General features: G+C 41.5%; 1 protein-coding gene across 29 annotated transcripts in view; it reads left to right on the forward strand.

The window, feature by feature from the left end:
- MAP2 (microtubule associated protein 2) overlaps positions 1–16889 on the forward strand; it is a 346697-nt gene that overhangs the window by 80255 nt on the left and 249553 nt on the right. The window contains exon 1 of one of the 29 annotated variants that reach the window (XM_048868505.2): positions 2588–2745. The exons of 27 other annotated variants lie outside the window; for them this stretch is intronic. The gene's annotated coding sequence lies outside the window, so the exon portion shown is untranslated. Of the gene's footprint in view, positions 1–2587; positions 2746–16889 lie in introns of those variants that run through there. One more of the 29 variants, XM_048868500.2, reaches the window with a different exon arrangement.

Here is a 16889-nt window from a genome sequence, read left to right on the forward strand (position 1 = left end):
AGACTGAAAGATATACGGCTGAGTATCCGCTCCAGCCAGCTCCCGTTAAAGCAATGCACAAAGCCAGCATTTTAAGCTGAAATTCTACTTTTTCTGTTAACATTTAGTTAAAAATCTCTTTACTCGTCAACGTGCTTACCTTTTTGATATGGTTGTCATCTGGTTATTTTAAAGTTAAAAGAACTAAACATACATGTATTGGAGAACATGCAAATAATTGCTCTACTGTAACTGCTGTTGTGTATTTGTTTGCATCCTTAGAGCAGAGGGATCTGTTGTGAAAATCATCAGGTTTGAAATACCTAGACTGCTGAGCACAGCAGGTTCAAATTCTGACATGGGCAAGTCAGCCTTTCATTTCTAGAGAGGGTAGGATGGTCCAGTGGTTACAGTATTAACCTAGGTCTTGGGAGACTGGAGTTGAAGTCCCTGCTCTGCCACTCACTTCCTGTGTGACCTTGGGCAAGTCATTTAGCCTCTCTGTTCTTCAGTGTTGCCTCAGTAAAACGGGGATAATCCCGTTCTCCCAGGGGCAATGGGAGAATAAATGCTTTTAAGATTGTGAAGTGCTCAGATGCTATGGTAACGGGACCCATAGGTACCTCAGACTTTCTGCGGTTGCTCCACTGAGTTCTGTGCAAATTTCTATAAAGAAGGCTTTGGCGGAAGACCTTAGAAACGCACCCTTTCTGCTCTGCCTGGATGATAAAGATCCTGTTGCCCCTGTTGGTTTAAAAAAAAATAGAGGCTTGCCCTGATGTCCTTGGCAAAATAGTTCCTGCCTAGCTTGCTATTATACAAAGTGCTCCATTCCAGTTTTACACCTTGCTACCGCTCCCCATCTCAGAGGTGGGTGCATTTCAGGGATGAAGTAATTCCTGGGTGTATATCGTTTATAAAGTGCTTTGGGACGACAGACACTACATACACGTATAAAAAGACATTGCCGTGTTTGGGTCTGTTGCTTTAAGCTGAGATTTCCCCAAAGGGCTGTGGGAGTCATGTGCCCAATTTCTATTGAAAGTCAATAGGAGTTGGGTGCCTGCCTAAAAAAGAGTATGAATCTAGCACAGATCTGGAGAGACCTCAGAGACAAGAAGTCACTTGATCTGTTTGCTGTTAACTCAGTTGTGGGACTCGGAACGCTCTATTCAGATATTCAGATCAAAAAGTTTTGTTGCATCATAGTAGTACATCCAAAATACGAAGTTTCAGAAACAGTTATTCCCTTAGTTAATAAAGTTTTGCAGGTGCTCTCGTGTAATCTCCCTTTGGGGAAAGATTCTGGAAGGGGTGGGGCTTACAACACACCCTTCCTGTCAGCATCTCCCATTGGTTGGTGTAGGTGGCTCCCCACCTAGCATGCTGTCTCTCAGGGATCTCATTCTGAGGCTCCTCCTTCTCCCCATTCATTGTAGAGGGAGCCTCAGTTCGTAATTCAGGGTTTGTGGATTCCAGTAGTTTTCCAGGTGCTTAAGTCTCATAGTCCTCAAAGGTATTTTAGGCTTCTGGCTTCCACTGAAATCAATGAAAGTTTGACTGCTGACTGAATACCTTTGAGGATTTGGGCCTAAATAACTTTTGCCCAAAACTACATAGGGAGTTTGTGGCAGAACCAGAAAGTGAATCCAGGTCTCCCAAGTGCAAGGCAGCAACCACCCTTGCTCTCAAAGCTCCTGTTTCCACCATCCCTTTTAATTAATATATTTTCCTGATAGAACAAGTACTAATTAGCCCTAAAAGGTAACTTTTCTGTATTTGCAACCCAATTTGCTGTTCTGAACTCATTTAATATTCCTAATTAGCACACAGGGACATGCCTACAAATCTGATTAATATTTTGAAGAAGACACATGGATACATAACCCATCACACAGGAAAATATCCCCTTAGATGAAGAGCTGTTGCTGATCTTCTCTGCTAAAAATGCAAATTGCTTTGGCTCTGGCTATGGCTTGGAAATGATTGTGTCTCCCTGCAGCTTGCTCTGATGTGAATACGGCCTCACAGAAGCACTTTCCCAGTGCTGTGCAGTGCTTTAGTACAGACCAGAATTTCTAGTGTTCCCTTTTTCTTTCATGTGTGCAATGGACATATAGTGGAAGTGTGCAGTGTGGAAGATTGCAAGTGTTCAGCACAGTTGGCTGTGGGTCTGTTTCAGTGAATCAGTGCTATCCAGAGCACTTGATCATGCCAGCCTGTGCACAGGCAGAAACACCCGTTGTACCAGGCAAAACTCTCCAGTACTACTGAGTGCAGGATTGGGTCCGGAAAGTACGGAATTGTAAATGCAGGTCTGACTCCTAGTCTGCCAGCCCCATTTTTAAATGCTAAAATTTTCTTAGTGGGCAAGAAGAGGGGCACTGGTTAAGGAGTCCTGTGTTTTCTTTGCTCAAGGTGAGCATTTAATAGAATGAACATGGAATTGTGTAACACTGACAGACCCGGTCATCAGCGGGTAGGATTGAACTGGGGACTTCTGGAGCCAAAAGCCAACTGCCTGTTAGCTAAGGCTGTAGAGCAGACTCATTTTATCTCTCTCTCTCTCTCTCTCTGTGGTCTCAGTGTCACTAGATGGGACAGAACACCGCACCCAGGAGGTGTGTGGGTTACATTTGCACCAAACAACTTGAAGCAGTGGAGTAAGATCCTCAGGTGGCAACAATTGGTCCCACTCCACCGAAGTCCCAGCTGAGAGAATCTGTCCCCGATCTTCAGAAATACAGGCAGTACAAGGCAACACTGGTAACATAGCAACAGAAATGTCCCAATAAAATTTTTATCATTGCTGGTATCGTAAGTTAGTTACAACAACGATCCTACAGTGGAGGGTCTGTTTTCTTTTTAGCAAGACTCCCTGGGGCATTCTTGTAAAGAAAAGTCAAATTGTCTGGCAGTGTGATACCTCCCAACTTTAGCGTAATGGCTATGGGTACTGTGAAGAGGCTATAATTAAAATGCAAAGTAGGTAATGAAGAAAATGTTACTTTTATTTAGTTTTAGGTGGAACTGTCCTCCTTACTGGAAAGTATTTTCCATTAGATTCTCATGTTTGGTTTGTTATTGCATGAGAAATAGATTTTATCTTAACTCTTTAAAAATTTTAAGGCAACATGTACAGACCCAACTGCCTAAATGTGGGCACATAAATTATAGTAGTCTGGTTATCAAACGTGCTACACTGAAAGCTCTCACTGCCTTTAATGATTGCTGTGAGTGGTCAGCACTACTGGAAATCAGGGTGCTATTACTTAGATGCCTTAGGTACCCCTGTTAAAAAAAATTATGGCTTTAATCTTTGCATAGTTACATTGAAGATCATAGTATGTTGAATTAAGACCAAAGGATGAAAAAATAATTACTTTTGAATTTATTTAACCTGCATCAAAATACAATGATTTTAGATTCCAAACTGCATGGAATGAATTCCCATTTGGTATGTTTCTTTAAGCAACAGTACACTCTTGAATTAAGACATGTAATTAAAATACTGTGCGTTGACTTAAGTATAGCCACCCTGCACACAAATGTTTGATTATTTTAGTTATACTTTTCTCCCAATAAAACCGTTAAATACAAGAGGCAAACTGTTAGGAGTAAATTGACAACACTGTACTGAAAATATTTGTAGAAGCAGCATGGAAATTAAATAGACACTAAACTTAAAAACTTTAACAATGAAAACTTGTAAGTAGAGCCCCCATTTTACATTTCTCCCTGTCCCTGAAGAGCGTGTAATCTAAATAGATGAGACAAAGGGTTGAGAGAGAGGGAGTACCATTTTACAGATGTAGAACAAACAGATCAGGTGTCTTGCCCCAGAAATCAATGGCAAAATTGGGAATTGAACCAGCATCTGAGTCTTAGTCCAGTGTCTTAACCACAAGGTTGTCCTTCTGTGCTAGGAATGAGATTAGAGATGTATTATGCTGAAGAGCACTGGGCCATAGTTCTAAAACATTTACTTAAACCTAGTAGTTAATGGGCCTGATAGTCTTTTCTTTAAGGAGGAGCCGTAACCCGTTCTCTCTTTTGAGTTATTTGCTGGAGCAAATAAGGTCATGTTGGGTTTTTATTTTTTTTTTTTGGATGCAATTAGTTAGATGTCGACATTACCTCATTTACAATAGTTGGTTCGTGTGGAAACAGCTTTTAACAACAATAGCATTGAATACGAGGGGCTGTATAACCTGGGAACATGCAGCATAGTAACCTCTTCGCAAAATACATTTTCTCTAAATCTTTTTTTAAATAGGGAGTGGAGTGGGGAGGATGTGAGGGGCAGATTCTCAGCTACCCCTTCAAAGAGGCAGAACTCTGGAGCAGTCAAGACAGTGGTCCTCATTTTAAGTTAGGGGTGCTCTGCCTTATGATGGCCTCCTTGTGGCTGCCTCTGGGATGCACCAGATTCTCCCTCCATGCCACAGCCTTCAAAGGGCACAGTTTAGGCTTAGGGCCACTTTTCTCTGCTCCTGAGCTGGGGGAGTTCTCCCTCCGCATATTGTGCTTCCTTTACTGCCCGGAGACTCCAGTAGGGCGGGAGCCAAAGTTGGAAGTTCACACTGACTGTTTTAAAAGGAGTCCTTTGTCTTAGAGACTGTTATTCATAATTATATGTATGTTGCTGTCGGCATACAAGTGTTTTACAAACACATCAGAAGACAAAGCCCCTGCCCTGAGGAACTTACAGTCTGATCCAGACAGACAAGTACAAATGATTAAAGGATCAGGGAGAACTGTCCTCCATGGCTTTCTTCCACCTTCAACAGGATTATACCCCTTGGGTAAAACCCTGTCCCCATTGAAGTCAGTGGGAACTTTCCTGTTGATTTTCAGTGGGGTCAAGATTTCACCCCTTGTTCTCACCTGCAGGGTGCTGCACAGCTCCGCTTTGGGCTGCAGTCTCTTCTTAGGCCTGTCCCCTTTTGTTGGACACACACATTTTCAATGATAAAATAGGGCATTAAACGTTAGTTCTTTCTAGGCTGACTTGACTTCACAGATACCATTAATGAGTTGGTATTTAGCTGTGCGACTCTCATGGATGTTAATGCAGCAGAGTCTCATTGTGTTATACTTTGATCCCAGTGCAGGGCCTTTGATTCGAGTGTAACCAATTCCCCTCCACCCCTCCCTCAAGTGAAGTGAATATTTGCACAGTAGAGAGTTAGCCACAAGGGACTTTGAGAGAAGTCATTGAATAGGAGCAGTCCGTATGATGCGCGGCAACTGTACATTACATGGGGCCAAATCCTCAGCTGGTGTAAATCAGCGTTGCCCGACTGAGATCAGTAGAGCACCCGATGAGGATCTAGCCTGTATATTTTGCCTTGTACAGTGTAAAGTGTCTGACAGTCTCTCACATATAAACCAATGAGTTAAACCTAGATGCAGTATTCTTACATATATGATTGGATCAAGTGCAAAACCAGGCAGATGTCTCGAAGACGTACCATATTTACCCTATGTGCAATGATTAGGATTGTAACATCTTTCCAGATTTTCATGTTGCTGGCCTAGCATTTCTTGAAGGGCAGAGGAGCTAGCGTTAATTCACTAACTGTTGGCTGTAATTACACAGCAGAAAAATTCCTCCATGGTGCTTCTCTATCTTGGGATTTATTAGCTGTTTCATCTGCTAAAAGAATGAGATGCAGAATAGTTCACAGGCCAGCAAGTGTGAGACAGACTCTAGTAAGTCTAGTAAAAGTCATGGGGGCCGGGAGCTGGGAAGATTTTTTTCCCCCTAGGCTGAGTCTCTGTGGTTCCTTGTACATTTTCCAGGACCTTGAGCTTTACTAAAAAATAAATAAATACCATTCTTTTTCAGGTGCACTAGGAAGGACAACTTTATTGTTTAATTTCTAGATATTGTAATAACACTGGAACCAGAGTCTGGGTCTGAGTCTGGGTTTTTTTTAAAAAAGTACCCTTTTTTTACTACACTTTAATTCATTTAAAAAATAAAAGGAAATGTGCATTTAGGAAAACTTTAACATTATTTTCCCTGTGTTCTTAACACCAAGGATACGTGAAATGAGGTGGAGGGGGGAAGGAGCTCTGTTGCATGTCAGAAGAAGCAACTCTGCATATTTTTGTCAACTAAAATGAAATACAAAAATGAAGAAAAGAGGGCATATACAGTATATGTAAATGAGTGCTGCCCAAGGACAAGCATGATTTACTGTAGGCCCCCCTTGCTCCCACGAAGTCAACGTGAATAAAGATATTACGTAGGCAAACGTATAACTGCTTATGAAGTGATGCCATCGTCGTCTCAGTGATCTGTTTCTTCCTTCAATCATTTAGCTCTCCTGCAAATTTTGAATGGGGGTTCAGATCACACTTGCTATCAAGTTCTTCCCCTTCCTAATATAAATGGATTTGTCTAAACTTAAGGGGACAATTTTCTTGCTGTCTCTAGATTTTCCCTGTAGATCATGTTTTCCAAAACTTTTATCGTTTTTATTGTTCTCTGGCCTCTCTCTAGTTTATCCACATCTTTCCTCCAGTGTGGCACCCAGAATTAGACACAGTACTCCAGCTGAGGCTGCACCAGAGCCGAGTAGAACAAGACGATTACCTCCTGTGTCTTACATACAACGCTCCCGTTACTACACCCTAGAATGTTACTCGCCTTTTTTGCAACTACATCATGTTGTTGACTCACTCAATTTGTGATCCACTCTAACCCCCAGATCCTCATCAGCCGTATTACCACTTAGCCCATTATTCCCCATTTTGTGGTTGTGCTTTTGGGTTTTATCCCTTCCTACATGTAGTACTTTGCGCTTGTCTTTATTGAATTTCATCTGGTTGAATTCAGACCAGTTCTCTAATTTGCCAAGGTCATCTTGAATTCTAATCCTGTCCTGCAAGGTACTTGGAACTTCTCTCAGCTTGGTGTCATCTGTAGATTTTATAAGCATATTCTCCATTCCATTATACAAGCCATTAACTACTAAAAATATTGACTAGTAGCGAACCCAGGACTGATCCCTGTGGGACTCTGCTAGATATGCACTCCCCATTTGACAGTGATTCATTGATTATTATTCTTTGAGTTTCATCTTTCAACCAGTTGTGCACTCACTTTATAGTAATTTCAGCTAAACCACATTTCCCTACTTTGTTTATGAGAATATCATGTGGGACTGTGTCAAAAGCCTTACTAAAATCACAATATATCACATCTACTGCTTCTCCTTCAGGTTGGTTTGGCATGGTTTGTTCTTGCTGGCTATTCCTGATAACAATATTCTCCCCTAGGTGCTTACAAATTGATTAATAATTTGTTCCAGTATCTTTCCAGGTATCAAAGTTAGGCTGACTGATCTATAATTCCCTGGGTCCTTTGTTCCCCTTTTTAGAAATAGGTACTATGTTTGTCATTTTCCAGTCCTCTGGGACATCTCCCATCCTCCATGAGTTCTCAAAGATAATTGCTAACAGTTCTGAGATTGCTTCAACTTGTTCCTTGGGTACCCTTCGATGAATTTCATCAAGCCCTGCTGACTTGAATACATCTAAGTTATCTAAATATTCCTTAGTCTATTCTTTCCATAGTTTGGCTTGTGTTCCTTCCACCTTTTTGTTAGTATTAATTTTTTGTTATATATCTGGTCACTACTAACTTTTTCAGTGAAGATTGAAGCAAAATGGGCATTAAACACGTTAGCCTTTTGTATGTCATCCATTATTAGCTCTCCTTCCCTGTTAAGCAGAGAATCTACACGTTCTGTCATCTTTCTCTTGCTCCTAATGTATTTAAATAACCTCTTCTTACTGCCTTTTATGGTTCTTGCTGGGAGTATCTCATTTTGTACCTTAGCCTTTCTTATTTTGTCCCTCCATGCTTGTGCTATTGTTTTCATAGAATCATAGAATATCAGGGTTGGAAGGGACCTCAGGAGGTCATCTAGTCCAACCCCCGCTCAAAGCAGGACCAATCCTCTTTACCAATTTGTCCATTTGAAGGATTTATTTTACATTTTAAGGTCATTAAAGAGCTCCTGATGGCATATTGGCTTCTTACTATTCTGTCTATCTTTCCTTTGCATCAGAACAGTTTGCTGTTGTGTCTTTGATATTTTATCCTTGAGAAACTGCCGGCTCTCCAGAACTCCTTTTTCCCTTTAAATTTTCTTCTCATGGGACCTTACCTATCAATTCTGAGTTTAGTAAAGACTGCTTTTAAAAAAAAATCCATTGTCCCTGTTATGCTGCTCTCACTCCATCCTTTCCTTAGAATCATGAAATTATCATTTCATGATCATTTTCACCCAAATTGCCTTCTGTCTCCAGATACACAATCAATTCCTCCCAGCTGGTCAGAATCAAGTCTAAAATGTCTGTCCCTCAAGTTACTCTTGTCACTTTCCAAAACAAAAAGTTGTCCCCAGTACGTTCCAGGAACTTATTGTGCATCTTGTGTGTTTCATATTATTTTTCCAACAGATGTCTGTGTAGTTAAAGTCCCCCATTAATACCAGGTCTTTTGTTTTGGATATTTATTTTATTTTATTCTAGAAATGCCTCATCCACCTCCTTTTCCTGACTTGAAGGTCTATAGCTGACCCTCTAATATGACATCACCTCTATTTTTTTCACCTTTTATCTTTACCCAGAGACTTTCAGCTGGTCTGCCTCTTACCTCCTTCTGGATCTTAGAACAAGTGTTGTGTATATTTGTGATGTATAATGCAACACCTCTCTTTTTTTCTCTGCCTGTCCTTCCTGAACAAGCTATCCCCTCTGTACCAATATTCCAGTTGTGAGATTTATCCCGCTGAGTTTCAGTGATGGCAATTAAGTCATAATTTAGCTTATGTACTTCCAGTTCTTCCCATTCATTCCCTGTTCTCTTTGTGGTCTTTCTGTTCACAATGTATCTTTAAAATGGGGATAAGAACACTTCTTTCTTCCACCCTTTGTCTTCCCTATCTAAATTGTAACTTCTGTGGTGCAAAGATTTTCTCCTACTGTGTGTCTTTTCAGTGCTTAGCACAACAGAACCCTGAGTGTGGTTGGCATCTCTGATGTGCTGTTGTCATATAAATATATACACCTAGCACTCTTCATGTGTCAATCTCAAAGCACTTTACAAAGAAGTCTGTAGCATTATTCCCATTAATGGATGGGGAAACTTAGGCACAGAGGTGAAGTGATTTTTTCCCCCCAAAGATTGTTTTAAAAAAAGCTAAAGAAACAGTTCCTGCTGAAAGGCTGAGATGTATAAATGTCTGTAACTGAGAATTCCCCACACTACAGCTTTGTGGGTTTCCTACCAGACACTGAAATACACTACTTCACATAAACAAGCAATAAAAGTACTCCTGGAGTCCACAATGTCCTCATCCCAGAACACACTTATGCCTTTTCTATTTTGCCCTTTTTGTATTTTCCCCACAACAGCCTTTGAGGCAACAGACTAGAGGGCTAACTGTGAACCAATCACACGAGCATCCATATTGCCAAGGCGAGAAAATGATCCAATAATGGGCGTGTGGTAACAAAGGGAGCATGAGGGGATCCTCTTTATCCTGAGTTCAAGGTGAAAGTATTGTTGGGATGAGCAGGGCTGAACTCTCCTCTCAATTGCACAGGTGCACCATGTTGTTTTCTGCTGCATCTCTTCCCCCCGCCTTCCCCCGTTCAGCTTCATGGAGATTACCCAGGGTGGACAAAGTAAGTCCATATGTCGCCGCCTTGGCCATTCGTGTTTCTCTTTTTTGGTAGCTCCCCACCTGCTTAAGAGGAGTAAGAGAGTTGCTTTAGTTAGCAAAGAAGATACTTATGTTGTCTGTTGAAGGCTGTGCCCCCTAGCAAGGACTTAACCATCTCCTTTCAGGTCAGTATTTGATTGAGAAATTGTGTTCACTGGCCATTGGAGTACTTATGCCAAGTCTTTTTCACTGAGAATTCCTTGGGTTTATTCAAATGCTAATTTTATGCCATCTGCTACTCTAGCTGGGTCATGTAACTAAATCACGTGACCTCAATTATTATAACTGTAAGCTTTCTGAGAGCTCATTCACTATGTTATACCCTGAGCGAGCATCTGCCGGTTATAAACTGATCAGGACAATTATTAGAGATGTAGGGCTTGGGTTTTTTTTCAGAATCCCAATAGGACACACTTTTGTGTGTGTGTGTGTGTATGTGTGTATTATATATGTATAATATATATATATAATATATATAACAGAATATGCATAAATGCTAAGAAGAAAGTTGTAGTCTTCTGAGAGTTAATTGCTTTTACATTGGTATACATTTATCAAACTGATTTTTTGTAGGAGGGGAGCAGAAGCATAGGGAGATTTGCATAGGGGGTACATCTACAGAAAGACATTCACAAAGGAGAGATTGCAACTTGCCTGCTTTTTTGCACCCATAATTAAACGGTGGGTGCAAATCTGAGTATTTATATCTCTAATTACCGTACTGTGGGCATGAAACAACTGCTTAGAGGCACAATTAATCATCTTTATGGCCTTATTTCATTTTGTGGGTGCGAAACTTGTTCCTGCAGAAAGGAAGGCTGGGTCTCAGCTGGACTAAAATTATAACCCAAAGAAGTATGTGTATAATAAATGACTGGCCTAAAATTTCCAAAAGGAACAGTGGTTTTGAGTGCTCAGTCTGAAACTTCTTTAAAGGGATTGAGCATCAAATTGTTGAGCACCCACCTTCTGAAAATGAGGTGTTTCAAATTGGGCACTCAAAATTTGAGGCATCGAAAATCACTCGTCACTTTGGAAAATGCTGGTCAAATATCGTAAAGCTGTTTGCTTTCTTTAATACAGTTGCATTTACAGTAAATGTTCACCAAAGGCAGAGAAAATAAGAATTTTAATGGAATACAAAACAAACCCTATATTTTAAAAATGATTATTTTGCAGAAAACTGCCTGCATATTAGCTTCCCCCCATCTTTCTGTCTTTTTTTTTTTTTGAGGTGTCGAATGACAGTCCATATTTGCTGCACCTTTGGTGCGCAAAGGCTTTCATTGATCATTTGAGCCCCTTCTTAGAGCACCCACGAGAAAGGTTTGGTTGCCCATTTGATGAGCACTTTAACAAGCATTGGGTTCGATGGGCTGCTTTGGAGGCTGTGTGCATTGATCATTATACATGCATTTGTCATACACTTCTAGAAGTAATGGCCATAGCTCTTCAGGTTCTCTCTGCTTCTCCTTTAAGTAAAGCTCCACGCAGAAGCTTGTGAGGCAGGATTTGAGGATGTTTTACACTACCACTAATCCAGAGGGGAGTGTGCCTTGACAGGCCAGCCAGGCCTGTGTGTCTGCACTTCTTCAGTAAGGTTAAAAGATGATTTCGCCTTGTCATTTAGCTTTAATACCATAGAGCAGTATCCCTCTAGGTTGGGCAGCAGTACTGGCATGTAGTCATTGTCTGAGCAGTTAGGGTTCAGATACAGACTCAGCTTAGGCTAGCATGTGGGGAGTGAGTGTCCGGCCAAAGGAGGGCTCGCCATTCGGTTTGGATTTGTAGGTGCAGACATGCTGCAGGCTGTTCCCATGAGAGTCGTGGCCCCGCAATGGGAGAAATCTCACAAGATACAAGTATTCATGAGATTTCATCAGCATCCAATCAAGGATCAGAAAATAGGCCCAAGGGGCGGACTCAGACCCAGCACCTTATATTGCCCCCTCCACATCCTTTCAAATTCAGTGTTCAGATTTTGAGGGTCTAGTTTTAGCCCATCTTTAGTCAGGTTGCCACTCTCTGGGTTTTATCCAGACAGTCCGATTTTTGGCTTCTGTGGCTGGGTGCCATTTAGGGTTGCCAGGTACCCGATTTTCAACTGGAAAGTCCGGTTGAGAAGGGGCTCTGGCAGTGTCTGGTCAGATGCGCTACCTGCAGGCAGGCTTCTTGTCAGTCTGCAGCAGCTCCTGTCCCAGACCAGGAGCAGAGAGAGCCAAGCGAGGGAGCGGGGGTGGGAGAGGGAGGAGACGATCCAGTGAGTGACCCAGTGAGTGCTGGGGGCAGAGAGGAGAGGAGTGAGTGCTGGGGGCAGGATCTTGGAGGAAGATGGAGCGGGGGGGTGGGGCCTCAGGGAGAAGGGGAATGGAAGGGTCTTGGTCTTGTTACCCACAATTAGAAAGGTGGCAGCTGTAATCTCTGGTTCTCTACAGTGGGTGTGAGTTACATAATTAAATAGTATAAAATGAATCTTTGTCATTCAGAATGTGGGCTGTAAAAAGTCAGCATTTGCATCTTTGGAGTTGATACATTCTCCAACAGTGATTTGATTGCCATTGAAGTATAGTACTTATTTACGTAGTGTTACATATGTTGTTTATGTTGAGACCTGTTCCCCCGAGGCATTTGAGATGGGACAATTGTTTATTTACTACTTTGATTTGAAGCTATTTTTGACACTCCTTTTTAACCCCAAGCCCCTGGATAGCTTTTTGATCTCCTCTGGATTGAAATGTCCCTTCTGCATGAGCCCTTTCTCCAGCTCAGAAAGTCAGGGTGCATAGCCTTCTCTAAGATTGCCACCAGACAAACTATTGCAGAATCACCAGGAGATTCCTATTATGTTTGCTGGTTCACCACCTCACGCATTCTGCCGCATCTCACAGAGACCAAGCACATCATCTTTACAAGGCCCTGGATCTCTGCAGACAGCAGATGCCGGTCTAAACCTGGTCTCACACATGGCCGTTCTCCTAAAACATCCTAAAATATGCTTTCAAACTTCAGGAACTTTGCACAAGGAGGCTTGTTGGGGTCGTCAGAGGAAAGGCATCAGAGCATACGATCTTTCTCCTGCTCTTCATTGTATAGCTGTGTTTTTGCTGTGGACTCGTTTTGGAAGAAATCAGTGAATTGTAGCCGCTGGTGCATAAAAATCCTTCTTCTGGAAGCCTACAGAAGTCTCAGTAGCAAACAATTCAGTGCTGCCTTGGAAATGGGGTGGAATGGACAAAGAAGAAAAGATGAGAGAGAAGATCACAGTGATGCAGAGATGGGAAATAATTTGTTGAGGAAGGAACAGCAAAGACAAGGAAAATACTGCTAAATCAGAGCAGTGCACACAAATGTTCCACAAGCACCCGAAGCACGGACTGTGAACATTAATCATTATGAGGTTAGATCGGGGGGTAGTAAAAATTGCAGAGAGGGAGAGACAACTAAAGAAAAATAATCATGAGACCAGGACAATGGGCATCTAAGATATCCCCTCTGGAATCATGGTTCCAGAAGTAATGTCTGTTTTTGAAGAGCTTGATGAGGAGACTTTTACTGTCAGTGACTTTCTGTACCTTGCACGTTGTTTGAATTAATGGGGATATGAGCATGCCCATTGTGAAACCTTTTAAAGGCTTCAAATCTCATATACTTCCACAACATGAGCTGCCACTGAAACGATTTGTACGAGACACTGTTTAAAAAGCACAATTAAATGCTATACTGGGACCCTTAATTTGTATATATTTCATATTATAGTGCATTGATTTGTGTATGTATTAGCTGATGTGCCACAAGGATCAGTTCTGGGTCCAGTTCTGTTCAGTATCTTCATCAATGATTTAGATAATGGCACAGAGAGTACACTTATAAAGTGTGCGGATGATACAAAGCTGGGAGGGGTTGCAAGTGCTTTGGAGGATCAGATTAAAACTCAAAATGATCTGGACAAACTGGAGAAGTGGTCTGAAGTAAATAGGATGAAAGTCAGTAAGGACAAATGCAGAGAACTCCACTTGGGATGGAACAATCAGTTGCACACATACAAAATGGGAAATGACTGCCTAGGAAGGAGTACTGCGGAAAAGGAATCTGGGGATCATAGTGGATCACAAGCTAAATATCAGTCAACGGTATGACACTGTTGCAAAAAAAGCAAACATCATTCTGGGATGTATTAGCAGGAGTGTTGTAAGTAAGACACGAGAAGTAAATCTTCCGCTCTACTCGGCACTGATTAGGCCTCAACTGAAGTATTGTGTCCAGTTCTGTGTGCCACGTTTCAGGAAAGATGTGGACAAATTGGAGAAAGTCCAGAGAAAAGCAACAAAAATGATTAAAGGTCTAGAAAACTTGACCTACGAAGGAAGATTGAAAAAATTGGGTTTGTTTAGTCTGGAGAAGAGAAGACTGAGCGGGTACATAACAGTTTTCAAGTACATAAAAGGTTGTTACAAGGAGGAGGGAGAAAAATTGTTCTCTTTAACCTCTGAAGATAGGACAAGAAGCAGTGGACTTAAATTGCAGCAAGGGTGGTTTAGGTTGGACATTAGGAAAAACTTCCTGTCAGGGTGGTTAAGCACTCGGAGATTCCACAACCTCCCTAGACAATTTATTCATCATTGGAGATTTTTAAGAGCAGGTTAGACAAACATCTCTCAGGAAGGGTCTACATAATACTTAGACCTGCCATGAGTGCAGGGGATTGGACTAGATGACTTTTCGAGGTCCCTTCCAGTCCTATGATTCTATGTGGTATATAGGAAAACAGACCTCCCAAAGGCCTGTTCATACTAGAAAATCTCTCCATCCCCTGAAAACTAATATGAATATAGGAATAAACACCACCTCATTTTACCTGTTTCAGCGTAACAGCCGTGTTAGTATGTATTCGCAAAAAGAAAGGGAGTACTTGTGGCACCTTAGAGACTAACCAATTTATTTGAGCATAAGCTTTCGTGAGCTACATAAAAACTTATGCTCAAATAAATTGGTTAGTCTCTAAGGTGCCACAAGTACTCCTTCTCATTTTACCTATCACTCCTTTCCCTAGAAGAAGAGCTGGAAAACAGTTGAGCTTTGCAGCATGTTGTGGAGGTCATCAAATTCCAGGTCTAGTGGGTCAGGGAGGAAAATTATTCTCAAAATTGATCCTGGTTATAACAGTTGGGGGTGGAGATGGCTACCTGAAGCATCTCAACTGGTTGCAGTTCTCTGGATATAGTGTAGAGGGAAAGGTGGTCTCTCAAGTACTCAGAACCCAAACCACTTAGGACTTTAAAGGGGAATTTCCAATGGCATTGAATAGAAGTAACCATAGAAACCCACAGTTCACCCAGTTTGTGTGCTGATTGCTGGAATATAATGACTTTCATTAATAAAAGGATGCTGATCTGCTCTATTTCTCCACAGGCTTTAATATGCATTTTATAACAAGTATTGGCAAAGGTGATTTCCCCTTAGATGTGGGTTTTTCTCTGAACATTTCTCTTGTTTTCAAATATAAAATAAAATAATTTTGATTTTAAGAGAAAGTAGTTATCGGCGGCAGCAAAACTGTAGTTTGGAAGACAAGCTGAATGTAAAGGGAAAGAAAGCTGCCATGTGCTCAGTGTACCTCTGTGGTCCCCTGCTCTGCCCTCATTCCATGGCTGTTGCGTGAGCACTGTGAAATGGCTGTGACCGCTGATTCAGAGGCCTGCCCATTCAGCCTATGCACCTGTGAGAAGATCAACTCCTTATACAAGTAAAACAGAGAGGTTTGGATACTCTGTGTTTGCTATGCAGCATACACTCATCCAAGCTGAAATCACAGAGCTGTGCACCCTGGGTTAGGTGCCCATCCTTTGCTTTATTCAATGCACACTTTACATCATGCATAAATAAAATACAGCAAAATTCCATGTGACTTCTCTCTCTCCGCCCCCCCCTTCAATAAATCTGTTGTTATGGGCAAAATTCAGCCCTGGTTTAGGTGGTTGCAACTCAGTTAACTTCCCTGAAGCTGAACCAGACCTAATCTTTGTTCTTTGTTGTTTATATTCTATTTATTTTAGAACCCAGATTCTGCTGTCATTACACTGTGTGGTTTCATTTAAATCAATGGGACTACTCACCACGTAAGGCACTACTCAGTGTGAGTGACGGTGATGGAACCTGGCCCTTAGGAACTACAGAAAACCAACCAAATATAAAACCTGCTGAAAATCTATCATGGCTGGGGATGGGTGGGAAGGGGGAATTAACTTTTCACTCTAAAGCTGAACAGTGATAACTGACCACATTGTGGGAAATAGATGTTAGCGGAATGAGCCTAAAATGAATGAATATTATTTTGGAAGTTTGCAGCATGATTGAAAACACTTGTTACTGGGGTGACTTTTTACTGTTATGATATAGGGCTTCATCCACAGAAGGGCTCGTATTGCCTTTGATGGGCTTTGGATTAATCCCATAGTACCTTATGTGATATGTTGCCATATCTTTACACATGCCAGCAAAGTGGCCCACTAGATAGGACCATAAAATGGGAGTCAGGAAACCTGGTTCAAGATGGGACTCTGCCATTGACTTGCTGGGCAACCCTGAGCAACTTCATTTCTTCTGTGCCACCTTGTTTCCATCTGTAAAATTATACTTATCCATATCTCAGCTATATGGATGAAAAGTGCTACTGGTAAGTGCTTGGACTTATTACTCCTTTAAATAAAAATATGTTCAGTTGTTGTGTTTGAATTGTCAATAGCAGTTCAAAATCCTTGATGGATTGTCTCCGTTGTGGGGAGGAGGGGGAATTTAGCTGTTGCCAGATTTGTCGTCGTCTGTGTCTTCGATCCAGTAACGAAAAAATAGCACCATTAACCCTTATGGAAAATGTAACTATTTCAGGGGAAAACCTGACTTTCTCTTCTGCTGATACTAGAGCTTTTTATATTAAAAAACAGTAGGCAAGGTATGCCTCTAGCCATAAACCAGGTTAAATAATATGCTTTTAAGCTTCATAAGAATGACACAGTGAAAGTATGTTTCATAAACCTTTTCTGCAGCTGAGTAGAATGTTAGGCCCTGAGCATGCAAATCATTACGAACATGAATATGGCTCAGTTGCATGAATAGTGCCATTGAAGTCGATGGGTTTGTTGACTTTTAGTGAAGAGTTATGAGCAT

This window comes from Caretta caretta, chromosome 11 (genome assembly GCF_965140235.1).
Source record: "Caretta caretta isolate rCarCar2 chromosome 11, rCarCar1.hap1, whole genome shotgun sequence".
Taxonomy (NCBI): domain Eukaryota; kingdom Metazoa; phylum Chordata; order Testudines; family Cheloniidae; genus Caretta; species Caretta caretta.